The sequence below is a fragment of the Musca autumnalis genome, unplaced genomic scaffold (genome assembly GCF_047663935.1).
Source record: "Musca autumnalis isolate F117 unplaced genomic scaffold, ASM4766393v1 scaffold_1, whole genome shotgun sequence".
NCBI lineage: Eukaryota > Metazoa > Arthropoda > Insecta > Diptera > Muscidae > Musca > Musca autumnalis.
In genome coordinates this window covers 223,986,032-224,013,402 of record NW_027411644.1, presented here as the reverse complement: position 1 = coordinate 224,013,402, position 27,371 = coordinate 223,986,032, and the positions used below count along the sequence as shown (strand labels likewise).

General features: G+C 37.5%; 1 protein-coding gene across 1 annotated transcript in view; it reads right to left on the bottom strand.

Moving 5' to 3' along the window:
* Obp83cd (Odorant-binding protein 83cd) overlaps positions 1–27,371 on the bottom strand; it is a 540,642-nt gene that overhangs the window by 401,193 nt on the left and 112,078 nt on the right. The window contains exon 3 of the mRNA XM_073960309.1: positions 18,594–18,631. The gene's annotated coding sequence lies outside the window, so the exon portion shown is untranslated. The remainder of the gene's footprint in view (positions 1–18,593; positions 18,632–27,371) is intronic.

Here is a 27,371-nt window from a genome sequence, read left to right as displayed (position 1 = left end):
TCAATCGATTTTGATGCAAATTGGTATATTGAGTTTTCAGCGGATAGAAAACTTATGTACAAAATATTTTCAATATAGGTTCGCGTTTTGGAATAGCCCCCACATGGCGGGTTCCCTCATATTGGGTATTTTAAAGGTTAAAGACAAAAATTGCAGCCGATTTTGATGCCAATATAAATTTTAAGATGTTAGCAAATAAAAAACCTCCTCACACAAAAGCTGTCACCATAGGTCCACTTTTGGGTGAAGCCCCACAACCCTACACATCTATTAAGGAGTAAAATTTTAATATTTTTTGTTTTCATTTGTATCTATAATGTTTATTGGTCCATTCAGCAGGTCTGCACCATTAATTTTGTTAATAATGTCTTTCAGATCAAGTTCAGGCCTGCACTGCATTACAATTTTTAACGTATTTTGGTATTTGCACCGCAGCATCTAAAAATGTTGCACTATATGTAAATCACCAACATTTAGAGGTCAAAACTATGAAAAATTGCGAGAGGTTTCTTAATTTTACAGAAATTATCATTGTTAGAATTAGTGAGTCCATTTCTTCAAAACACAGTCAACAATGGCGTTCATTGTCGCGTTTACCTTCCACTTTTGGAAAATGCAACTGAATGAAATTCCCTAAGTCTTTTTAAAAAAATCTTGAATATCTCCAAAGACCGCGCGATACCGCACCAGTTTTATAGCTTTGCGAACAGAGGAGAATCCAATCTTTCAGATTATATATATCTTAACACGTGAATGTACGGAACTCACTTTTGAAATGTCCACGGAAAATAAAAAATTATAATTTTGAAAACTTCAAAAAATCACTTCTTTGCGACTAAAATTGCACGAAAACAATAAAGTTTTTTTTTGCATTTTTTAAAGTTTAAAATATCATAATTGTTTTGTAAAATATTAAGAAAAATAAATCATGGCATACTGACTTACCATTTGTCCGCGCCACTCCATTTTTTAATGAAACAAAAATACATTTCTTAAAAAAAAATATTAAACAAAAGTGCAACTTTAAGTGCATTTTAAGTCGTTTCGTGAAGTAAATCGGCAAACTGAGTATGGATCATTTGCAGTGGAGTACTTAGCTAACGAATTAAATAAAAGTTTAATTAATTTCATGTACTTTGAAAATCCCTTAAAGTTCCACTAAACTTCCCAAATTTCGCACTGTGGCGAAGGAGTAAATCGATGATATGGCCCATATTCGAACTTATATAAAATAAGTTTGGACAAGATATTATGAAGTCCAAATTTTGGACCGGATCGACTGATCCGTTAGAGAGTTATCATGCGCTCCAGCCAGCCAGACAGACATGGCTATTCCAAATTGTCTGAAACGGATTTCGTCCAAACATACTTGGAGTCTAAAGGAGTGTGCATATACCCTCGATAGCATAAATGCTGAGGGTATAAAAACTTGTACCGTCGACAGAGGAGTGGAGAGGAAAATCTCCTGCAGAATATTTCAAAATAGTCCGAGATATGTCCTTAAACTGCATTTCTTCGAAACATTTTGAAATGTGGTGTGGGAATTACCCCAACCCGATTTAATAGTGCGCACCGTTTTTGCGAAAATTTTGAAACATTTTGAAATGTGGTGTGGGAATTACCCCAACCCGATTTAATAGTGCGCACCGTTTTTGCGAAAATTTTGAACGTTTGTGGGGGAGGTAACAGTACTTGCTCTAAGTTGGACAAAATATTCCGAACGCCATGTTTTAGACCGAATCAGTTGATCCTTTAGAGAGTTATCGTGCACTCCAGACATACGGACGGACATTGCTAAATCGACTTGAATTGTCTGAAAAAAACAAGGCACATCCTTATCGTATTAAAGTGTATATACCCTCATTAGTTTGAAGGCTGAGAGTATAACAAGTAAGAAAGTATCAGACAGCTGTGCTGACGGATATATACCCTCAGCCTCTGTAGGTACGTAATATGGGACTATACGAAATCATTGACATACAAAATATTAAATTACGTTAAACTAAGTTTGGAATAAATTTTTGAAAAAGTTTTAGCGTTGTTTTGCACTCTAGGCTTGCCGGCAAGGTTTTTGGGCCATTATATCAGGAAGTATGGACTTACTCCGAAAAAATATTACCGTTGAAAAGGGAGCAGCTAAGACAACCTATTGAACAAAAAATTCAAAACGATCCGAGAGGAGCTCCTAAACTTCACTTCCGAATTATGTGTGGGGCTACCCGAAGGAGTGGACCAAAGTAGTCCATATCACTGTGTGTCATTTTTTGAGTCATGGTCTATTAACCACATTCTGACACCACAGCGTGATAGAATACCAAAAATAAGAAGAAACGCGTCCCGGCATTTTTCCCAATCACTTCAACTTTCGCGGTTATGGCCCCCCAAGACCGGAGGCTTTGATGTCAAAAGGGATCATTTTGTCAGGCACATATCTTCTAAACCGCTTGGAATTTGGGATTACTCGTGGAGTCAAAGTTGTAGCTCTCGTCCTAAAGAATAATAATTGTGAACACATAAAATCCATTCGACATCATCTTCAAGGTCAAAATCGTCAAGGTCCAATTTCCATTATTGTTTTTTCTCGGATTTTAGTCTTTAGATATCAAACCGATCAAAATTGAAGCAAATAGCCAACTAGAAAAATTATCGTTAGATCAATAAACAACTTTCTAGAACATACATACTCTGTAAAAACGGTTCTTAATGGCCAAAATAGCTAAACAAATGGGAATTTTATCCTTTTTTCTTGTTTTTCGCTCCATAGATACTCAACCGTTCAAAATTCAAGAAAGCAATCAACCACAGTAATGTAGCAAAAATATCAGCAAAAAAATTTCTGGAACATTGGAAATGTCTATGAACGGTTCTTAAAGGCTTCACTTCCGAATTATGTGTGGGGCTACCCGAAGGAGTGGACCGAAGTAGTCCATATTCAAACCGATCTATGTCTGGAAGAAATAATACGATGTGCAAAGTTTGGACCAAACAAATTGCTCCCTTCGGAGTTATCGTTCATACCATTTTACCGAAAAAATTGAACTTTTTTAAGGAAGGTACCCGAAGGAGTGGACCGATATGGGCCATCTTCGAACTTAAACTAAGTTTGGACAAAATATTACGATACCCAAAAATTTGGTTCAAATTGGTTGATCTTTTCGAGATTATCGTGCGCACCAGCCAGCCAGACAGATAGACGGATGGATCAAATTGCCTGAAACGAATTTCGTCCAAACATATATAATTGTTCCACAAACATACCAGATGGGACAAGGGAGACTTCTCTCATATCAGTGAGTGCACCCCGATTCATATTAGCTCAATGATATGGACCTACTGTTTATCGCCGAGAGAAACCGTTATTTCGATGAGGCACACTTTTGGTCGCATCAAAGTGTATATACCCTCGTTAGCCTGAAGGCTGAGGGTATAAACAGCATTAAATGCATTGTATAGACAACTCTTGAACTTTACAGGTACCCGCACTAGCAACTCTCCGAAAAATTGGACCGATGTCGATCTTCGAACTTTGTCTAAAATTCGTAGAAATATTACGGTATGTAAAGTTCGAAAGTTGTCGTGCCTCCAGCCACTGCACATGGTGGTCAAAGGGGATTTCTACAGATTTCGCGCCATTTTCTCGGCAATAATGGCCTTAAAAACTTAAACTGTCGTAATAGGGACAAATTTTGGACCGAATCGGTTGACTCGTTGGTGCGCTCCAGCCAGCCAGACAGACGGACATTGCTAAAACGCCTCCAAATTGTCTAAAACTCACTAAGAACAAGAAACTAGAGCACAATACCACGGTCTCTTCAACATTAAAGCGACCCTTCAATGAAAGCATTAAGGACAACGTAGTTAAATCCATGGACGGGTTCTCAAAAGGATTCCTGCAAAAAAGCATAACTAAGCATAACGATGTTCGGAAGACATCTGCCGGGCCAGGATCAGCAGTCCGGGAAATACCGGCAAAAGTAAACAAAGATATAGCAATGGACGAAAAATCAGACGAACTAGCCACAGCAGAATCATCCGCTAACGAAATCTCAAAGGCGTCAGTCGCAACAACATTGGCAATAATTAAAGAGGATACATTGCAATTTGGTTTGGATGGCTGCGCCCATAAATATTCATGAGACAGATGAGTGGGGTTAGCTGTACAGCAAAACAAATGTAGCGCAGGGCATGTGTTGGGTATAGTGGCATCAATACGGATCCGATACGAACTAATGCGGCTGCATTGTCTGGATCTTAATTGGGCTAAAACCACACGTGTTTGCCTTGGCAGCTGGTATTCTTCTGCTCCAATGGATGGGGGGGGTTCCCCTAGTGTTGCATTCACACTGTATTTCTGTACTGTGTGCATCAGTATGAATGCTACTATCCACACCTACCGTTGCCTAGCGGTTCGCGTTTATACCTTTAGACCTCTCGCTCTAGATCATGAATTTCTCTCCTAACGTGCCTGGGTGGTAGAAGCCTGTCCATTAAATTGTGACAGCCATGCTCACAGCGATAACACCCAAGTAGCTATTGCATCGACAACATCCTGTTGTGATTATGCACCAGTAAAACCTTCGTCTTCTCATGAAGATGGTCCACTGGTGTCATGAGGAGGAACCCTGTTACAGTCCTCGTAGCCACTTGCTGGTAAATTTAAATATTCTTCTAATGCGCAGCGCTAACATTTTACTACCATGCTGGCGTCGAATAGCTTACCACACACCGGCCTGTTGCTTTGTAACGGATCAACAATGTTTCTTTGTCAGCACCAAAAATGCTGCCAGCCAGCGACTTGAGGAACTTGTTGCTACTTCTGATCTTATCGCAAATAGCTGTGGCTTGCGCGGATGACTTAAACATGCTATCTATCGAACGTTATATACAATATTTTGGGGTAATAAGTGGTCGGAATCAGTACACCATCGACCAATATGTTCAGTGGGAGCCTCATTTCTGTCGTCCAAGCGGTGGAAAGTGGCAGTGGATTTAGCGGCGGATATTTTCATATTCTTCAGATGGAAAAACTGCACTAGGTCAGCTATGTAGACATTTAACCTATCACATATGTAATCGATAATAGGACTCGGCACCAAGATTGTACAATCATCCGCATACATTACCGTATGAAGGGTGTGCAACTTCAGAAAGGTAAAGGTGAACCATTTCCGGAGATATCACCCTGCCTTGGGGAACTCCCTTGGTCTAACCACTTTATGTTCGCCTACTAGCCTGTTGACTTCAAGAGTATGTTTTCCAACTTTTGGGTCTTCAGGCTTCGTACGACGAAGCTTATCACGCTCATTTGCTAGTACCTACGCCTCTGCTGGTAAATTTGGTCTGATTTCGGGTATTCAACAAGCAGGTATGAATGTAACGGTTGCTGCAGTGATGATGTCCCAGAAAGTTCTCTCGGCTACCCGAGGATCTGAGACAATGGGCAGCTCTCTGATGCGGTGATTGGTAAATTCTCTGAACCCTTGAAAATGAGCTTTCCTATGGTTCAAAAAAGTACGGCGTTCAGAGGTTATGAAAAACGATGGTAGGAATGTGGTCTGATCTGGCCCTAGAGATGATGGGCTGTCCGATACGTCATTTATCAAAACTGCTGCCACAATGGTGATATCAGGCGAGCTGTGCCAATTTCCTCTTATCTTCCTAGGAGCGTCTTCATTCACCGTGCAAAACACCGAACTATCAATATGCTCGGCCAGCACTGTACCCCTCTGGTCATTACCTAGGATAGAATGTCAAATCTCATGTTGGGCATTGAAATCCCTATTGTTCTCTAAAAGCGAACTAATATCGGGCATATAGACCACAGCTATTCGTCGGCGGTATGTACGCATTAAGCAGCTCTACCTCGGATTTACCACACTTTACAGCTACCCCCATACATTCCATGTATTGGTCACTAGAGTCTAGCTGAAGCGAGATATGTCTATACTGGACAGACTGGTGTAATGGGAAGGCAAGGGTAAGTACCTTTTTTCTTCTTGTGCTATTCTTCCGGGCCGTTGAACAACAACTTGGGGTGTTAGATGTCGCGTTTGATTTTGTTGGGGAGACTACGAGCCCGTCTCGTCTTTCGACCACGAGAGAACGCTTAAATATTTTTCTGCTCACCTTTTGTAGCACAGTTCATTTATAGAAATTTTCCAAAAAATTTGCACTGTCTGAAGGCCAGAACTGCCTGAAGGAGTGTTCCAATGCCTTTGCGATGTACTAGAGAGCTCTTAATTATTGTCTTGGCTACAGTTTCCGTCTCAGTGTTGGATCAAAAATCTCAATGGTTTGGCTGTTATGTGCCAAAATATCCAAAAATGTGGCTAAAAACTTCAAGTCAAAATCGGGAGGCTCGATTTTCACCGTAGACTATGGTCTAGTACACGTTTTATGCTCCGTACATTCCCAGGAATCAGAAACGCGACAAGCCCACAAAGGTTTTGTCCTTCCATACAAATCGCCCCGCCCTAAGCAACATACATATCGCAGTAATCTTGGGTGCGACTAAGGCCAGAGCAACCTCGGAAATGCTCCCATTCCCTACATCCATTACATCTTACCATTGCTGACATGTGGTGGTTGCGGATCTGGCAAACGAAACAGATCCCTACTGGCCCGCAGTTCATCTCTATCTCGGCATGAACCAAAAGAGATCGGAGCGGGCATTCCGGGATAAATTGCCGCTCCCATGTTGAAAAAATACACGAACACAAACACATAATAGTTAAGGTGACGGTCCTGGTCGAAGATTCCTCCGAGTAACCATACTTAGCGCTTCAATATACCCCAAAACTATTACAGCCGCATCGTGGCAACGAGGAAGAAACGGTTGAGCATATCTCCATTTTATGCTCTGTAAAAATGCGAGGAAGATTTAAAACTTTAGAAAGCCCGTTATTTTACTCTGAGACAACTGAACGACTGAGAGGCCTTTTGAGATTTCTCAACTCTGCAGGGAGGATTTAATTGCCAACAGAATGGTATAACGGAATGAAGGGTGACTTATCTCATAGACTGAGTATGAATAAGTCACTCTTGTCCCTATATACCATTATTTTCGATCATACAGAACCACTGTAACATAAGAGTATTACATGATAAAGCATGTTTTTTTTCAACAGCTAGTCAACAGAGCGCAGCAAAGGACTGCAAAGCGACGACCAGCATGCTACGTGCTAAGAACAAACAAAGCGTGCAACTTAACGACAGTAAAAGCAAAACTGGTTATCGTCTTTTTACGCTTGCCGTGTTATTGAGACCTGGAGAACAACAGCAACAACTTATGGTTGGCTACACAGGAAATGTGTAGTAGGTGCATACTTTTATATGAACACAAGTGAGAGTGTGTGCGGGTGTGTGTTTGTTTGAGATGTTGGCCAAACAACCTTTATCGTATCTTCTTCGTACCTTCCATTATGGCTTTTGACGTTGTTTGCCATTGTTATTGTTACTGTTGTCTATCTCAGGGCAGAGGTTATTGTAAACTAAAAGAATTAAGTTTTTCTTAATGGCCAAAAAGTAGAACAGAACACTGCTACTGCTGCACTGAACTGAAACTGATTCTGATTCGTTTTGCTATAAAACAATCGACCAAAATATTACCAAAGTTGTGTTGCGCTGTATGGTGATCTGTCGAATGCTTTTCTAAATATTCAACAGAGTGGAACGTGCTCTTTTCCAGGAAAATGTAGAGCAAGGTTATTGCTATCATAGGTAATGAACTTTGATTCATGGAACTTTTATTTCGTTATACTTCTTATAATCGACGACAATGATGATTTGGCTTAAATGTAATTTAAAGATAATCGAAAAATGGTTTGGAAATAAAGATAATAAATTATGAATGTTATTTTAATTGGTAGTTGTGAAAGTTGAAAGGAAACTTTGTGTCGCTTAAAATATAAATAAAAACGTGTTGCTCTTAAAAGAAATATTGTGTTGGTATCCTGATGCGTATGAAAAATTTATGATAACATATGATTACGTATACGCATAAGTTGGTTCTTTACTCTAAGGGACTTGCGGTGGCGTGAGACATGAAATCACTTTAACCTAATTAAATACAAATAATTCTGGTATAAAGGGTGATTCAATACCGCTAATGATGGTTTTTCTGCTAGTATTGCAGAATTCAAACGGCGTGTCTCAAATACTCAGGAAAAGCCCTCAACATTATGCTATATTTAGCCATCGTTGAAAAAATGATGTTGTCTTGCCTGGAAATCGAACCCGGATATTCAGTGTGCCCCACAGTGACGCGCGACAGCTTTCAGTATTTTTTGGCATATTTGGTAAGTATGTTTATATAGGCGATTCTATTACAAAATTGACTAATAACGACAATATTTTCAGACGAGATTTCCTTTACAGAACATTTATTCTATAAGCCGAACTAAGAAAATATTTCCATATCTCTCTGTTTGTTGTTTTGGTTTATGGGATACTGCGTTTTTCGATCTCGCCTTCCACTTGTTTGCTCCATCGAAGCCTCCTTGTGGACGGGACACAGGATGCTCAGGTTCCAATCATCGTATACTCGTACCTTATCAGCGTGTCGCTTCCGCACAGTGGGGAAAAATGCAGATCTAACGTGCAGAAAATAAAATTCGATGTTTTATAATATGTATATCCATAATTATGACAAGAATACCTTAAGATTGATACTTGTACTTCATTTATTGATATATTTGGTCAATTTTATATATTTGTTTGATATAACTCCCATAGAACGGTACCTCCCGTGGTAATATTGATTATTTTAGCAGCATTATCACCCTGAAATGGCTGAAATTTGGCATTTAGTCTTCGTTGGTGGTATAAACTCTTCCGACAGAGAATTGTCGGTACAGGTCCACTATTCGATATAGACTCCATAGAACGATACCGCCTGATTTTCGATATTTTTTTAAATTTTACTCATACAATCGAAGCGGCTGAAATCTGATTTGATTTATGGTACAGGGTATAATTAGAGTTCAAAATCAACAAATTCTGCACTTTTTATTAATAACAAGTAAGCAAAGGCTATAGTCGGACGGGACCGACCATGTGATACCCTACACCACAACCTATCGGAATTATCTATGTGCAACCGCCTTGCACGCTGAATGTCCGGGTTCGATTACCATCAAATTGTCAATGGTGGCAAAATACCCCTTAGTAATGTTGGCGATATTTGCTGAGTATTTCAGCCATGAAAAACGTCTCTACAAGTGGCAACTTAGGACGCTATCAATAACTTAATATGAATCCATTGATATAAGAGAAGCCTCCCTTGTCTTTACTGGGATGTTTGTGGAAAAATATATAAATTATACATTTCTATATAATATTCGAAAATTGGAAAATTCACATTGATTAGCCCCTCCTGCTACATCTTCAAATTGTCTTTGAGTATCAGGTTCCTTTTTGTAATACACCTAAAATAAATACATATGGTAAATTTCAAATTTCCTTTTCAAAACCATTCACAAAATTGGATGCTGCACCCAAAAGTTATAGGGGGTTTTATTTCCCTATAAAGAACAAATATTTAAAAATTGTCTTTGGGTTTTAATAAGAAAATATATGTATAAATCGTTTACAGAATGTTATATCTATCCGCTGATGTTAAAATATTTCTAAATTTGTTTTTATTTTCGCGGAAAATCAACAAATAATGAAAAAATCTTAGAGTAAATTTAATTTATTCTAACTCAGAGTTCATATAAATCTCAAAAAAATAAATTTAAAATTTCTACAGCATCTAGACAACGCATAGAAATATGTGAGACCAAAATTATAAAGATTGGTTTCATAAGAACAGCCACATGTTACTGGCTTATGCCGACGACATTGACATCATGGGTCGATCGGTAAAGGAAGTAACTGACACCTTTGCAAAAGTCGAAAGAGAATCTGCTAAAGTTGGTCTGGCAGTAAACGGCGTAAAAACCAAGTTGATGGTATCGACGCGTAATATGTCCATAAACACAGCACCATCTGTGAATGTTGGTACCTATAATTTTGAGGTAGTAAAGGACTTCGTCTACCTCGGCACCGCCATAAACACAACAAATAACATCAGTTGTGAAATACAAAGAAGAATAGTGTTGGCTAACAGTTGCTACTTTGGGCTGAGTAAGCAGTTTAGGAATAAAGCCACTTCTCGTCAAACAAAAATAACACTGTACAAAACACTGATACTACCCGTGCTAATGTATGGTTCCGAAGCATGGGTACTTGCTCAAGCAGATAAGGCAGTGCTTTGTGTGTTTGAGAGAAAAATTCTTCGAAAGATCTACGGGCCAATCTGTGTTGACGGCGAATATCGGCGTCGTATGAACATCGAGCTGTATCAACTATACAATGACATCAATATAGTTGAACGAATCGAGATACAACGATTGCGATGGCTAGGCCATGTTATAAGAATGAGTGATGATGAACCCGCTAAAAAGGCGTATAAATACGGGCCGCATGGAGGTTCTCGCAGATCTGGAAGGCCAAAGCTTCGTTGGAGCGAACAAGTGAAACGAGATATCACAAAGCTACATATCCCAGATTGGGAAAATACAGCAGCAAACAGAGAGGATTGGAGATTTTTTCTTAGTTCGGCTTATGGAACAAATGTTCTGTAAAAGGCCAGCTAAGTAAGTAAGTAGGTTTCATAAGATGCATATTACAGCAACAACAAAAGACAAAAACTTATTTTGGAAATATTATTTCAAAAATAAATTTTTTGGTTTAATACGAAAAATTGATGAAACATTTTTAGGAGTTATTCTACTATTTCGCTAAATTTCCATACAAAACCTTAAGTATTTTGCTAATACTTCTTTGAGGAAAATAGTTTGTCATCGTGAAAGTATATTTGCTTAGAATGATAAGCAATAGAGTTAAGAAGTACAGAGAAATATTGAAATCACAATCAAAGAAAAAACACAAAAGTTAAAAAGCGTGTAATTCGTGAATCCGTTTAAATCAGTTGAGGTGCAAGTGCTTTTCGGATACAGGGAGTCCATGTCTATCAATATGCATGGATTTTCCCATGTTTCATTCAGCGGCCAAATTGTGCCATCAGTTGCATCTTACTGTTCAAAAAACCTTCAAGTGGGCAAAAATTGCGCGATGTGCATATGATTATAAGGTGCATCCGATTTCAATGGCCGCCTATTAAAAATACGTCAATACAAATGATTTTAGACAGATTCGTCAAGAACTGCGGATGTGCCACCACATCCTATTTTGGGATAAATAGGGATATTACTTCCGAATTTTTGTAATTTGTGACACCTCTTTTTGGCAAATATTATAATCGCGTATAAAGTATTACATTTATGTAAAAATAATCAAAGAAAATCGCGGTTCAATTCGCGGAATTGTCAAAATATATTTTTGCAGAATTTTCTACTTTCAAGGTATCTATATCCGGCGTTTCAGTGGATGGATTCGAACGCGAAAGGTCTTATAAGATCCGGCACTTAAAAAAACTAAAATCACGCGGGGTTCAGGGGTACCTATACGACAGTTGTAAATTTTAAAGCCAAAAAATAGGTTTTTTTCAGAAAATTTACGCACCAAATTTTGGCCTTTGGACTCCTATTACTAGGAAGCTGTACAGAGCACACTTATGAGATATACATCGAACGACGTAGAATCGCGAGTTCTACAATCCTGTAACTAGTTTGAAAATATTATCCAGTTGCACCATCTAATTATAAGAAAAATTCGAAAAACACTGAAATCAAAACTTCAAAATGTCATCAATTTTAGTGGGATGTAGTGTATATATCGAAAAGTCATGCACTAGAACCATGTTTCCCAAGGGGTATTCTTTAGTTCTTTTTTTGAGCACAGGTTTGAATTTTACGTGGTTTGGCCAGAAATCAAGAAAGAACACAAAAAAACTTGTTTACTTCAACACATTTTTTCCATTTTTTTATATTACCACCAACTCAGCTTCCACGAAAATTATTTGTTATGGTCCATATTATGAGAGCTTGGCTAAAACACTTCAATTAATATAAATGTATCCATATTTTATAAAATATATTAACAGTTCGCGACCTATTAAATGGTGAACCTCAACTTCAACGATTGTAAAACTTTTTTGAATATTACCATATATACCACGCAATTTGGTATATTTGATAATTGGGAAAATTGGGAGTTTATTGAAGATCTATCGTCGAAAATTGTGCACTTGTATTTCACATATACTTCGAAAATAGGTCATTGTGGGCATATATTGTGATATCTAAAATATATATTACACCGGTAGAAATAACTAACAATGAATAGAAATTCAAAAATTTTGCATGCCAACAAATTTATAAATCCCAAAATTATTCATATTCAATTAAACAGCAAAAAAGGGAGTATAAGTCAGCGGCGCTAACGGTGATATACCTTTAGCCTCTAAAAATATATTTATTTTGTAACACGAGTTTGCTTCAAAATACGTGGAACCTGTAGGTATCGTAATATGGGGATATACCAAATCAATTTTAGTAAGCTAAATTCTAAGTTTTGGAAATATTTGAGAATTATTTTTTCAGATTTGTAATTTTAGTTGGAGCCAGCAGGGTTTTTTGGAACTTCTGAACTATTATCTCAGGAAGTATGACTTACCCCGGGAAAGGGACCAGAATACGGAACGTACAAAGAACCTTCTTTAAAAAGAAAATAATAATCAAATAGATCCGATACGGGCCTTCAACCTGCACTTTTCCCAAATTTTGTGTGGGAGGTACTCGAAGGACGGAAAGATATAGTCCATATTCCAACCTGACACATGACTGGATGAAATAATACGATGTGTAATGTTTCGACCAATCAGAAAATCCCATTGAGAGTTAACTTGCGGATTTGCGGCGCAAGTACAATCTGCTGAAAAAAATCATAACGATTCAAAGGGACTCTTGAATTTCCCTTTTCCGAATTTTGTGTAGGAGGTACTCTAAGGACCGATATAGTCTTATCCGATCTATATCTGGAAGGAATAATAATATATGGAAAGTTTGGAGAAAATCGATTGCTCACTTCGCCAGTTATCGTTCACACAAATTTTCGAAAACAATTTTGAACTTTTTTTTAGCCTACATTCGAACTTAAACAAAGCTTGGGCAAAATATTACGAAGTATAAAATTTGGTTCTAATCGGTAGATCCGTTCGAGAGTTATCGTGCGCACCAGCCAGCTAGACATTAAGAGAGATAGATGAACGGACAGGGCTAAATAGGCTCTTATTTGTCTGAAACGAATTTCGTCCAAATATATTTGGACGAATATATATTTCGATGAGACACATCTTTGGTCGTATTTTGTTTGTATCCCCTTTACCCTAAATCCTGAGGTATAACATAGGTGGCGAAGCGACCCCATGTTGCAATATTTGTATAAAAATCCAATTTGACAACTGAACTGAAAATTTCTCTGTCATGATAGAGACAATTTGTAGCATGGGAGGAAATTGTGGTTCTCTACACAAAACACATTATATATCAGGCAGAAGGTGCGTTATCTAGCAGACACATTATTGCAATTTGCATCAGGGGGAAGATCAGTAGTTATTTTTCCATATGTAGACGCCTTTGCCGGTATATGCCCTCCAGGAATGAAAATATGGACCAAAACTAAAATTTGTATATTTTTCATACAAAAGTAATGGTCTATGTCAACCGTTAAATAATATCAGATAATCATGCAAAATTATAGGCATTTTCTTCAACCTAAACTCTTACCTCGTGCAAAATTTCGTGACTATTGAGCTATAATTGCGACCTCTAGCCGGTTTATGATTACACTACAAACAAAAAACTGGATATATTAGGCTGTAACTCTGTTATCTGATCACGTACATCAACATAATTGACATCAATTAAAAGGTCAAAAGATCGTCTTCCAAATATAACTCACGAGGGGGAAGGTGTCTTTCAGGAACAAAGATATAAGCTGTTCATTAAAAATTTTCACAATTTTCACACAAAAGTTGTGGTCCATTTAACCCTCTAAATATTATCTGATCTCCATCTCAAATTGCATGCTTCTTCTTTGTCATATACTCTTACCTTATTTAAAATTTCGAGGCGATCGGACTATTATTGCGACCTACAGAGCAGCTACAAAATCTGATAAAAATTATGTTTTTGGTCCATTTCACCCGCTAAATATTTCATCGATCATCACCAATCAAAATAGCGATATATTCTGATGTGAAACCGACCTCCATACCAAATTTCGTGACGATCGGTCCATAATTGCGGCCTGGAGTTTGATTACAACTTATAATGGACAGACGGACACACGGACGGACGGACGGACGGACGGACGGACGGACACACATCTCAAAATCGCTTTATCTCGCCGAGATATGAAGATTGGTATACCACATTGGGGGTCTCCGACGAATATTACGCGGTGTTACATGCATTTTTCCCAAAACAAACTTATAATACCCTTTCCACATAGTGGTGTAGGGTATAAAAAGTTGTATTTAATTTCCCTACTTCCACCCATATAATTTTGTATTTTCTTATCTATTATGCTGTGATCAACTCCAGGTGATATCTGATCTTATTTATCAAAATTTTTTAATAATCTTTATTTTATTTAAACCAAACTTAAAAAAAAACTTCCTTCCCGAATTGACATATTTCAACTAAAACAAAACAAACATTTGCAAAAAATGAACAAAAGTTATAACCCTACTGTATATACTCTCATTACCCTTTAGACTCAGGGTATAAAAAGGGGATAACATTATGACAAATTACACATATGAAGAAATAACCCAGCAAAAATATTCATTACAAATTGGCCTACTTTCTCATTATTTTAACACGGGCATGTCATAGGGAGTAAGTACTTATTTTTTGGCACTTAAAAGTAAATACATAAGTACTTAAATAAGTAGTTACGACTTGAAGTAACCAGGGAGTAACTACTTATTTATCTACTTTTTAGTGGCCACATATTTATTGAAAACTACAAAATCCCATGAGATAAATATTATCCAAGGTGACTTTAACGCAAAAGTTGGAGAAGAAGCTGTACCTAGTGTATCGGGAAAATACGGACTTGGAGATCGAAATGAAAGAGGGGACAGACTGATTCAATTTTGCCAAGAATATAAAATGAAAATAACAAACACATTTTTCTGTCTTCCCAAAAGAAGACTGTATACTTGGAAATCTCCACAAGATCGAAAAGACAACATTGTGAGAAATCAAATAGATTATATAATCATAAATAAACGGTTTTTCTCATGCATAAAGAAAACATCCACTTATCCAGGAGCTGACGTGCCATCCGATCATAATCTTCTATTAGCAAATATGTGTTGCAGAATATCCCTAGCAAGGAAAACGGTTGGGCGAAGGAAATTTGCTGTGGAGAAACTTGATAACCATAATACACTCGCAGTTGTGAAGCAACATATAAATCGTGAATTAGACAATATAAACAGGGAGGAAGTAGAGAACATATGGAGTTCTATCAAAAATACATTAAAAAATATTGCCAGCAATAACCTAGGAAACTACAAAAAACCTAAAAATAAAGAATGGATGACAAACGACATACTCAAATTGATGGAAGAGCGCCGAAAATATAAACACATAAATTATGAAATATACTTTGAACTTAAAAGAGAAATTCAATCGGCAATACGAAACGCAAAAATTGAGCACTTAAACAAGCAATGTCAGGAAATTGAACGTCTGCAGGAGCTTCATGACGACTTCAATTTACATAAACGACTTAAAGAAGCCTCAGGAGTATATTACAAATCAATACCGAAAATACTATATATTAACAACAAAGCTGTTTTTGAGACAAATGAAAAAATAATAGTATGGAGTGAATACATAAAACAAACATTTACTGACAGTAACCGATCAAACAACGTTTCGGCTAACCAACAACCACTCACAGGGAACCCAATATCTAAAACTGAGGTGGAATCTGCAATAAAATTATTACGTAATAAAAAATCTTGTGGACCAGACGAAATTCCTTCCGAATTACTAAAATTGATAGACGACGAAAACATACAGCTTTTAGTATTACTTTTTAACTACATATACGACTCAGGCAAATACCCTCAGGACTGGCTGAAATCTACTTTCATCACAATTCCGAAGAAAAACCACCCAAGACAATGTACCGATTACAGACTAATAAGTTTGATGAGCCACGCTCTCAAAATATTTCTAAGAGTTATACATTCCAGAATATATAAAAAATGTGAAGAATACATGGGGCTATCGCAATTTGGATTTAAAGAAGGCATGGGTACGAGAGAAGCCCTACTCTCTATACAAGTTTTAATACAGAAATGTAGAAATGTACAAAAGGACGTATACATTTGTTTTGTGGATTATGAAAAAGCCTTCGATACCGTACAGCATGACAAAATGGTGGAAATCCTCATTTCTATTGGCATCCAAGGAAAGGAACTACAGTGTATCAAGGAACTATATTGGAACCAAACAGCACAAGTCGACATTAATGGAGAACTTACAGAATCCATTGCAATATCGAGAGGAGTTAGACAGGGCTGCATACTATCACCATTACTATTTAATATTTACGCCGAAAGAATTTTTCAAGAATCAGTCTCTAACGTTCGTAAAGGCATATATATTGGTGGAACATTCGTCAACAACATCAGATATGCAGATGATACCACGTTAATTGCAAGTAGCCTGTCAGAATTACAATTCCTTCTGACTCGTCTAAGTATCTGTAGCGAAAAGTATGGGTTAAAGATCAACATCCCAAAAACTAAATATATGATTATATCCAAATCCAGAAACGAAGAAACAACCGAATTACAAATAAATAATGTACATATAGATAGAGTACAGTCTTTTAAATATCTCGGCGTCAAAATAAATGAAAACTGGGATAACACAAAAGAAATACGATGCAGAATAGAAATGGCGAGAGGTGCATTTTTCAAATACAAAAATGTCTTATGCAGTCATGACATAAACATGGAAACAAAAATTCGATTTGTTAAAACTTATGTCTGGTCGGTCTTGCTGTACGCCTCAGAAGTATGGACGCTAAAAGCCGTTGACATAAAGAAACTAGAATCTTTTGAAACGTGGATTTATCGACGTATCCTAAAAATCCCATGGACACATTTGATACCCAATTCAGTAGTTCTGACAAGGGTTAATCGAGAACGTGAACTAATTACAACAATAAAAAGAAGAAAAGTGTCATATCTTGGACATATAATGAGGAACCGAAAATACAAGCTGCTCCAAACCATAATCGGTGGAACGATAGAAGGGAAGCCATCCAGAGGACGGAAAGAAACATCATGGATTGACAACATTCTGAAATGGACCGGCATTGAAAATTTCTCATTCCTACTGAGTGAAGCCAGAAATAGAGAAGCTTTTATGGAGATCACGAATAATATATGAATATACCTTAAAATTTGTAACAAATAATGATATATAATTGTATTGGTCGCTTATATTCGGAGATCGAATATGCAAATAAAGAAGAAGAAGTGGCCAAAAAATAAGTACTTACTCCCTATGACATGCCCGTGTTAAAATTTTCTCATTATTTTAGGCCAATTTGTAATGAGAATTTTTGCTGGGAAGGGGCGTAAATACACTATAAGGCCGACCGATTAAAATAAACGTACTCACGGTGCGCCTTAACTAACTTTGAATGAAAGGTGCTTACACCTGGGAAGTTTTTGCGGATTCTGAAACTACATAGATGAGAAAAATCAAACAACAAAAGTTCATATTTTTAGTGTTTTTCTAGGTTTTCACGATTTTGCTTGGAAACCGCAAGTCCCATCGTAATGGGACTAAATAAAATGTTGTGAAAATTCTTCACAGCATTAACCTTCATGAGTTTTTCCTAGGTTTTACCATTTTTGAGATATAAAAGTTCAAATTGGGACAATGCATTGACTGTATAGCCTAATTATAAAACAACGTCACGCACGGCGCGCCTTAACTAACTTTTAATGAAAACTGCGTACACTTGGGATTTTTGTGCGGATTCTGAAACAGAAATGTTCAAATGTTCATAGATGAGAAAAATCCAAAAAAAAAAAAAAACAAGAAAAAAATCGATGCAGGGATTTTTAAATAAACCGCGGTGAAAGTTCACATTTCAGGGTTTTTAGGCAATTTTGCTTTGAAACGGCAAGTCCTATCGAAATGGGACTAAAGAAAATATTGTAGAGGATTTTCACTGCTACATTATTTTCTTCAGTCCCATTTCGATAAGACTTGCCGTTTCCAAGCAAAATCGTAAAAGCCTAAAAAACCCTAAAAATGTGAACTTTGACCGCGATTTATTTGAAAATCACTCCGGCGATTTTTTTGTTTTTTTTTTTTTTTTTTTTGCACACATGGGATCGATGGGGACTTTTGAGACATTGTTTCCAATTGCAAACTCTAGCTCTCCACCAAAATTAAGCATAGTTGGAATTTCTCATATTTCAATGTCCATTTTGACATTCAGTTATACTTTAGGTGCGGCCAGAACAAGACCGAATTTTTATTTATTATGCCTGTGTAAGCTTCTTACTAAAAAAAAATGTTTATGAGCATAATCTGGCTTACCTCATGTTTGATGAAATAATGCGCTGCCAAATGGTAATCTAAAAAAGAAAAGACAATTCCTTACAACAATGTGAAAAATAAATGTATCGAAATTGAGCTAACATTCTTTAAATTTTCTATAAAAAGTAAAAATCCAACATAAGTTCTAATAAATAATTATATGACCGTTGACAGGTATAGCAATAAATGTTATTCCCATCCTTTGTTTTTCCTATTTTGGAGCTAATCTGAGAATATAATTTGCTACTGACCTAACTATACGTTGCACATACGGGATATATAGGCCAAAAGATGCTCAAAACCCACAACATAAAACAAACTGTTGATAAACAGTAACCTGACCCTTTTCCCCATTCTCTATGACCATCCGCAACTTTCTGCGATTAACCAATTTTACGCAGCTACCGTTTGAACTCAGTCACAATGAAAGCAAAAAAGTACTAGAAAATTAAGTGAACATTAAAATAAAAATTTTTGCGAAAATGTATATTTTTCAAAGTTTTTTGTTTTTATATATTCTTCGTACAAGATAAACTTATAAAAATTCCAAACTGTTTTTGCATATTCACTCTTTAATAGTGGTGACACATCTCTCCTTTCATGCATATTTTTGGTGATAATTTTTATGATAACTAAAATTTCAAAAGTGAAAAAGTGCATGATGCGAACTTTTGCGGACCATAGTTACTTTTGATGTTTTATGCGCTTAAATCTCGAACATCAGATTCGAACATAGCACGATAAGCATAGTTGCGCTGAAATCTGAAATAATCACATTTCTCTCAAGTGAAATCACTAAAACCTTTAATTTGTTTCTGAAGTAAAATAGAAATAGCAATAATTAATGTATAACAACTTAAAAACAAGTGAGCAAAGGCTATAGTCGGGACGGAGCCGACCATGTGTTACCCTACACCACTACCCCTGTGCATAAGTTTTTCACTGGTAAACATTTCTTTTAGGGAATATAATCCGAATACCATCAAACATAATATGCCTCTTTCTCTCGGGACCCCCATAAGCAGCCAACATTTCGTGACCATCCGATCAAAATTGCGACCTGTAGCGTGATTGCAAAAAATGGAAGAATTGGATGCATTGTGGTATCTCCTTGATTGGCCTCCTTCGCCAACCTACTTTATACCAATTTAAAGGTAATATTTTCTTCTTCTATTGACAGGCTTTGCTGTTGGAATACCCCTCCTAGAAGCCGATATATTCACAAAGAATAAAACTTTGAATTTGTCTCACATGAGTTTTTCCCCATTCCGACCCCAAAATATTATCCACCACAATCAATAGCGATATCTCTGTTGTTTGACCACCTACGACAGCCTACTGTTCATCCTCCCACGGCAGCGGGTTCTATCGTACCGGATTGACCCGAAACCGTAGTGTTTCGGCCAGCGGCTGCCAACCCAGCATCAAACCTATGCTTCTACGTAGGTTTGTATGCTGCTACAACAACAACAACTGTACATCGTTGTAAAGGTGATATTTTCTACTTTCCTTGCCAGGTTTTGCTTTTGATATACCTCTTAAAGAAACGGAGCTATTGGCTTTGAAATAAAACGTTGACCTCTTCTCCAAATAAGTTATTGCCCATTTCGACCCCTGAATATTATCCGACCATCATCAAAATCAATAGGCTTCTTCCCCCTGGGACCCCCATTAACTCAAAAAATTTCGTGACGATCCGATCGAAATTGCGACCTGTATCGCGATTTTGAAAAAAATTGAAAAATGGGATGTATTACCGACTATTGCTATATCTCCGTTATTTAGATGGGATTTTCTACTTTCATAGCCAGACTTTGCTTTTGGAAAGTCGCCAACCAAAGCAGTGATATTCGTCATTATAACTAACATCGCAAAAATGAAAAGTTGGGTTTAATTTGCGGCTATTGCGATATATTCGTTGTTTGACCACCTACGACAACCTCCTTTACATCGTTAAAAATGTAATATTTTCTACTTTCATTAACAGGTTTTGCTTTTGGTATATCCCTTATGGATGCTGAGATATTTGCTTTCGAAAAAAACGTTGACTTTTTCCCCAAATAAGTTTTTTGCCCATTCCGACCCCTAAATATTATCCGAACATCACCAAAATCAATAGGCTTCTTCCCCTCCGGGACCCTCATCAACAATCAAAATGTGGTGACGATCTGATTAAAATTGCGACCTGTAGCGTGATTACAAGGTTTAGATGGATAGATGGACAGACGGACAGACGGACGGACGGACGGACGGACACACATAGCCAGATCGACTCAACTCGTCGAGACATTCATTTTGGTATATATAAGTATGGGTCTACGACCATTATTTCGATGCGTTACAAACTTTTTGGCCAAAACCAACTTATAATACCCTCCCCACATAGTGGTGTAGGGTATAATTAAAAGATATTTTGGCAAAGTTTGCCAACACTAATTTTTGGTCTGTCTTATAACCGAGGCTCTTATTTATCAGAATGTATCATAACTTTTGATATAAGTTTGCAGCTATTCGAAAAAATCACGTTTTTTCTGAAGTAAAATAGGAATATTTAATGTAAAACAACTTAAAAAATTAAAATGATATTTTGGCATAGTTTACTTACTTACTTAGCTGGCCCATTACAGAACATTTGTTCCATAGGCCGAACTAAGAAAAGATCTTCAATTCTCTCAATTTGTTGCTTCGCACTCTGGAATACCGCGGATTTTCATCTCTTCATCCACTTGTTTGCGCCATATATTCCTTGGCCTACCAATTAGACGGTTCGTATTTATACACCTTTTCGCCCATTCTTATGATATGGCCTAGCCAACCCAATCGCTGCATCTCGATACGTTTAATATAGTTATATATGTCGTTATATAGCAGATACAGCTCGTGGTTCATTCGACGTCGATATTCACCGTCAACGCTGATTGTCCGTAGATCTTTCGAAGAATATTTCTCTCAAACACACCAAGCACTGCTATCAGTGTTTTGTAGGGCGTTATTTTTGTTTCACGAGATGTGGCATTGTTTTTAAACTGCTTACCTAAACCAAAGTAGCATCTGTTGGTCAATATAATCCTTCTTTTTATTTCACAACTGATGTCGTTTGTTGTGTTTACGCAGGTGCCGAGGTAGACGAAGTCTTTTAGTATCTCAAAATTATAGCAACCAATGTCAACAGTTGGCCCGATCTCTATGGACGCATTGCGCGTCGACACCATCAACTTGGTCTTCTCATCGTTTACCGCCAGACCCACTTTAGCAGATTCTCTTTCAACCATCATAAAAGTATCAGTTACTTCTTTTACTGTTCGTCCCATGATGTGTATATCATCAGCATAAGCAAGTAACATGTGGCTATTGGTTTAGATTGTGCCATTTCTTTTGACGTTTGCCTCTCGTATAACCTTTTCCAGCAGGATGTTGAGGAGATCACACGAAAGGCAATCTCCTTGTCTGAAACCTCTTTTGGGACAAAACTCTTCGGAGTTTAACTGAGGATCTCGTGTCAGTTAAAGTCATTTTACAAAGCTTTGCGGGAATACCAAATTCAGACATGGCTTGGAATACCTTTGAACGCAGCGGGCTGTCGGAGCCTGCTTTATAATCGACAAAAAGGTGGTAGGTGTCGATCTGCATCTCTTGGGTCTTCTCCAGGATTTGCCGCAGGGTAAATATCTGGTCAATGTAGGACTTGCAGGTCTAAATTCCAATTATCTCTATGTTCCAATTATCTCGTTGCCCATAGGCTTAAGTCGTTCGCGCAATATCCCTGACACGATCCTGCAGGCAATAGGGAGTAGACTATATAGTAGACTATAATTAGAGCATAGAGTCTTATCTCCATTCTTGTGGACGGGGCACAGGATACTCAGGTTCCAATCGTCGGATACTCGTTCTTCTAGCCAGATTGAGCTAACTAGCTGATGAATACACCTTATCAGCATGTCGCCTCCGGTTTTGAAGAGCTCGGCTGGTATGCCATCGGCACCTGCTGCCTTATTATTCTTCAGCCGATTTATTGCTGTCTTTACCCCATCTTGGCTGGGCGGTATACATTCAATATCATCTTCTTGGATTGAGTCTGTGGTATCTTCATCGTCTTCGCTGCTATTGAATACCAACAGTTTTGAAAAATGTTCTTTCCATATCCTGAGCACACTATCTGTATCAGTTACCAAAATACCTTGCTGGTCTCTACAGGAGGATGAGCCTGTACCAAAGCCATCAGTTTGATGCTTGACTCTTTGGTTGAATTTTCGGACTTCATTCTGGTTCCTGTACATCTCGATTTTTTCAGACTCCCGCTTTTCCATCTCCCTATTTTTCCTGCGGAAAAGACGTTTCTCCTCTCTCCTTTTCTCCCGATATCTCTCTCGTGCGCTGCGCGTTGCTACGGATTGTAAACTAGCCCTATATGCCGCATTTTTGTCTTCGGTAGCAGCACGACACTCCTGATCATTCCATGGATTCCTTGGTGGAGGTCTCTGGTATCCAAGTATGGATTTTGCGGCTATTTGCATGGAGTGGGCAATGTTTGCCATTGTCCTGATATGTTATCGGGACGAGGAGTGCTTCGATTACGCAGTTGGGCCAGTTGAGTAGAATATGCTGTGGCTATCTGTTGTGATTGCAGCTTACCGATGTCCAACTTCCGTGTTGTGTCTGTTCGCACTTTGTTTGCTACGTTTAATCTGGTACGTACCTTTGTTGCAACAAGGTAGGTGTTGCAACGATCGTACATCCAACACGCTTGATGCATGTCTTCCATCTATCACAACGTGATCAATTTGATTTCTTGTTCTTTGATCTGGCGACAGCCAGGTGCCTTTACGATTATCGCGATGCTGAAATCTGGTACTGCTAACTACCATGTTTCTTGCAGCTGCAAAGTCTATCAGCCTCATACCATTGTCAGATGTTTCACTGTGGAGACTGAATTTTCCGACTGTTGGACTAAAGATATTTTCCTTTCCAATTTTGGCATTAAAATCACCTAGAATAATGTTAATGTCATTGGCAGGACAGCGGTCATATGTTTCTTCTAAGCTCTCATAAAATATATCTTTGGTCAGTTCGTCCTTGTCTTCAGTGGGAGCATGAGCGCACTGGTGTGAAGCTGGAGACCAGGTGTTTTAACCTCCGACCAACTACAAATCCGCAACCAAACTCAAGCTTTATGTCATGGCAGCTATAATACAGTGCGTCACCGTAAGGTGTTGTTTTGACGCCTTTCCCAATCCATAGTATTTCCTGTATGGCAGTAATGTCGGCCTTGTACTTTTCAAGTACATCTGTCAATGCGTAAACTTGATCGGTCCCATATTTTCAATTTAGTGCATTTTTACCTCATATACATGGGAGCTATATCCAAATCTGGACCGACTTTCATTATTTTCTACAGAAATAGTCCTTGGACCGAAGATATGATTTGTGCAAAATATTATATCAATCGGATTATAAATGAGCTTTTCAGGAGTTTTAATCCACTTTTAAAATGCCGTCGGTGTCATGCTTAAGTGTTCTATACGCTATTTTTGACTTTTTGAGATAAAGGTGGTTTCTAGGGGTTTCGCGCATGCTCTTTCAGAATTTTTGGTCAGCATTTTCCTATCTTCGTTTTAAATAATAATTTTGAAATTATACTAATAATTCAATTATATATTTTTATCAATAAATATACCTACAATTATGTAATAAATATACCTACCATTAATTTCCCTTTAATAATGCCTACAAAAATGATAAAGTAATATGTATTATCTATTCAATATAAAAAAACTTCAGGAAAAAATGCATACAAACACGCTACTATACACAAACATAGTGTTGTGCGATGGTTCAGTCAAGTCCCTTTTAAACATCACAACATTCTGTAGAAGTTTACATATCTAGCCGTTTAGATACTGCGAACTGAACAAAAAAAAAAACAACTGACGAGGATACTAGAAATTCTAAGAAACTCTTTAACGAGTTATGCAACATCCAGCTAGCAATCAAAGTGATTTTACATTGTTGTGAATTGTTAAGCTTTTTTCATTTTGTATTCTGACTTTATGCAGGCTCTGAGTGTTTGCATAGATAATGCAGAGGGAGGTGGTCCGGATAGAAAACATTGAGGTGTAAAATGAGTACACAACTATTGTTTGTAATATGAATATTGTATGGAAATACTTTCGTAAGCCTTATTGTTTACATTGGACAGTAGGGTGGATGGTAACACAATTTTCAAATGGCTGACCCTGCTGAGGTTCGTAGCTGGGTTTTCGCCAACAAACAGACAACGTTGTCGACGTCTTAGCGTTTCAAGCCACTGCAAGTATATCAGTCTTCCGAACTGGGCAACATCTTTTGCATGCTATTTTATATTACGTTTTTGTTTTTATGTAGTTAACTCCCTAAGACAAGTCTCGTTGCGTAGTTTTTATGGAAAAAAGAGATCCATGGTCCAAAAAGCAGCAATAACTGCTGATCATTCATTTAACTACTGAAGTACATACTTGTGATGTAATCGCAGTAAAACAAACAGAATAAATATGTTAAAATTCATCAAATTCTAAAATGTATTTATTTTATATCTATAATGAAAAATTTACAATTTCTACATAACATTGCACTATATGAAATTTGACCTGCTTTGGCGCAAAAATTGATAACGACGGAATCAAAGGATTTTTTAACTCTTTAAATTATTTATGTGTAAAAGTGAGATAAAACAAAGATTTCTACAGCTAAATTCGGATATAACGAACAACGGTTATAAGCAACTACGTATATAACGAACAAAGCTATTCCTTCTAATGTCATTTTCATTAGTTTTTTATACACAACAAACTGCCCAGCAAAAGTCCTCATTACAAACCTCCTTTCCCACCCATTATTTTAACAAGAAAGTTACTAAATTTCACTTAAAATTCTCTTAAAATTAACAAAAAGGAGAACAAGTCATCATTTGCACTGTCAATTAAATTGCAAAATTCACATATTTTCAGTTTTTCACGGTATTTTTCGAAAACTTGGTTCTAATATTTCTTATTTTCACCTTGGGCATCAATAACAGTTTGTAAACGTCTAGACTTTGGACTGGGGTGTCAATAACTTTGGTGCAGTTGTATAACAACCAAGTCCTACATAAATAAGATTTATGTTTATGGTCGTTGCCTTGGTAGCACTTACATATATTGCAATTTGTTTGAATTTTCAGGGTCAACAGGCCGAAATTTCTTGACGTTGTTGGTTAAATCATTTTTTAAAACATCTAAATAAACCTTCACTGCCATTGTTTCCTCCAAAATCTGGATGTTACCAACGTCACTGCTTGATATGTATACAACTCCATACCATAACTGACAGTTTTCCGAACTTTAAGGTATGTATTAAACGAACGAACCAAGTACCAAATTTCAGTTATTCCCATTGAATATTGTGACTAAAACTTTCGTAATACCGAAAATTGGGAAGGATCTTTCTATGGGGCTATATAAAAACATGAAATAATACCGAAAATTTTCAGGTGGAAAGTTCTATACCACCAACGGAGATTAAATATTATATTTCATCCGTTTCGGTGGGATATTGACGACACAATCTTATTTGAGGACGCCGACCTATACCGGCACATTTCGGCTGGAATGTTTCATACCTCTATCAAAAACTTAATACCAAATATCAGCTATTTTGGTGGAGAACGAGCTATATGTAGAAAATCGGGAGGAATCGTTCTATTGGGGCTATATGAAGACATGGACCTATACCGACAAATTTCAGGTGAAAAGTTTTATACCCTCAACGAAGACTAAGTACCATCTTGCAGAAATTTCCGTGTTACAATGAGGCTAAAACCTTCAATATACCGAAAATTGGGATATATCGTTCTATAGGGACTATATGAGGGCGCGTGACCCATACCGACAAATTTCATATGGAATGTTTTATACCCCAAGTGAAGACTAACCACCAAATATAAGCCATTTCGGTGGAATATTAAGGCCACAACCTTCAAAGTGCCGAAAATCGGGAGGTACCGTTCTATGGGTGCTATATGAAGGCGTAGACCTATACCTACAACTTTCATATGGAATATTTTATACCCCAAATAAAGAGTAACCACCAAATTGCAGCCATCTCGGTGGAATATTGAGGCCACAACCTTCAAAATACCGAAAATCGGGAGGTACCGTCCTATGGGGGCTATATGAAGGCGTGGACCTTTACCTAAAAATTTCCGGGGGGAAGTTGTATACACCAAACGAAGACTAAATACCAAATTTCAGTCATTTCGCTGCGATAATGAGGCTAAAACCTTAAAAATACCAAATCGGGAGATAACGTCCTATGGGGTCTATATCAAAACCTGGGACTATATAAACATTTTATGGTAGAAATATTTCTAAGCCTCTGGAGACACAAAATACCAAATTACAGCCAATTCAGTGCTCAAATGGGACTAATACATTCAAAATATCTTAAATGACGCGTACTATATATGGGGCGTTATATAGGGTGCCACCGTGGTGCAATGGTATGCACGCCCGCCTTGCACACAGAAGGTCGGTGGTTCGATTCCCCGGCCAGGCAACATCATCAAACATTTTTCAACGGTGGCAAAATACCCCTCAGTAATGGTGGCGACATTTCCTGAGTATTTCAGCCTTGTAAAACTTCTCTACAAGTGGTGTCTTTAGACACGCCGTTCGGACTCGGCGATAAACAGTAGGTCCCATATCATTGAACTAATATGAATCGGGGTGCACTCATTGATATGAGAGAAGTCTCCCTTGTCCCGTA